Here is a 1,435-nt window from a genome sequence, read left to right as displayed (position 1 = left end):
TTATATATATATATATTTATTTATTTATTTGTATGTGTGTATGTATGCTTGTATATACTTATATATATGCATATATATGTATGTTTACACACACACATATAGTCATATGTATGTTTGGCTATATATATATGTGTGTGTGTGTGTGTGTGTGTTAAGTATGCATATATATACGTATTTATTATTGACCATCTATAAATACACCCACCAAGTTTTAAAATGATGCTCCTCTGTACAATAAATCGGTATGAGAAATCCTGTAAATTTGGAATTTTAATCCTGCAATTTCAATACATGTCGACCTAAAGATTTGTGGATTTCCGGTGAAGTTTCCGCCATTTTTCAACAAGTAGCAACAACTGGGAGACACACAAATTCACAAGAAATTTTGCTCCTTTTCACTGGATCTTTCAAGCCGTTTTATAATTAATCTTGAAGTTAACGTCTTCACCACTACATTATCGCTTTTAACTACACCCCAAGCAGTTCAGTGAATATCGGTTTCAAATTTTTGCACAAGGCCAGCGATTTAGGGGCGGGTGGGGTGATTAAGTCGATTAGATCGACCCCTACTGATCAACTGGTACTTGTTTTATCGACTCCGAAATGACCTTGGAGTAATTTGTACTCAGAAATATATATCCTTTCTATTATAGGCACAAGGCCTGAAATTTTGGGCGCGGGGACAAGGCGATTATATCGACCCCAGTACGCAACTGGTGCTTAATTTATCGAAAGAATAAAAGGCAGAGTTGACCACGGCGGAATTTGAACTCAGAACATAGCGGCAGACGAAATACCACTAAGCATTTTGCCCGGCGCGCTAACGATTCTGCCAGTTTCCAGTTCCAAGCAGTTCAATATGAGTCCTGTACGAACTGTCTCCAAGTCTGCAACACCGTGTTGTTTGTTGTCAGTCATTGCCTTCAGGACACCTTAAGGAGCCATTTTTAGGAAGGTTTGTTACAGGTGATGAGAAGTGGATCCTTTAGCATAACATTAAACGCTGCCAATCGTGGATCATTCGATGAGGGAGACCTGATCAACAACCAAGAGAAGAACTTCATCCAAGGAACATCATGTTCAGTGAATGGTGGGATATTGAAGGAATTATCCATTACGAACTCTCTTTTACTCTCTGTTACTTGTTTAAGTCATTTGACTGTGGCCATGCTGGAGCACCGCCTTTAGTCGAGAAAATCGACCCCAGGACTTATTCTTTGTAAGCCTAGTACTTATTCTATCGGTCTCTTTTGTCGCCGAACCACTAAGTTATGGGGACTTAAACACACCACCATCAGTTGTCAAGCAATGTTGCGGGAAGGGGGGACAAACAGACATACATACATATACACACATACATATATATATATATATATACATATACACGACGGGTTTCTTTCAGTTTTCATCTACCAAATACACTCAGAAGGCTTTG

Source organism: Octopus bimaculoides, chromosome 10 (genome assembly GCF_001194135.2).
Source record: "Octopus bimaculoides isolate UCB-OBI-ISO-001 chromosome 10, ASM119413v2, whole genome shotgun sequence".
Lineage (NCBI taxonomy): Eukaryota > Metazoa > Mollusca > Cephalopoda > Octopoda > Octopodidae > Octopus > Octopus bimaculoides.
Note: the sequence above shows the minus strand (reverse complement) of the source record.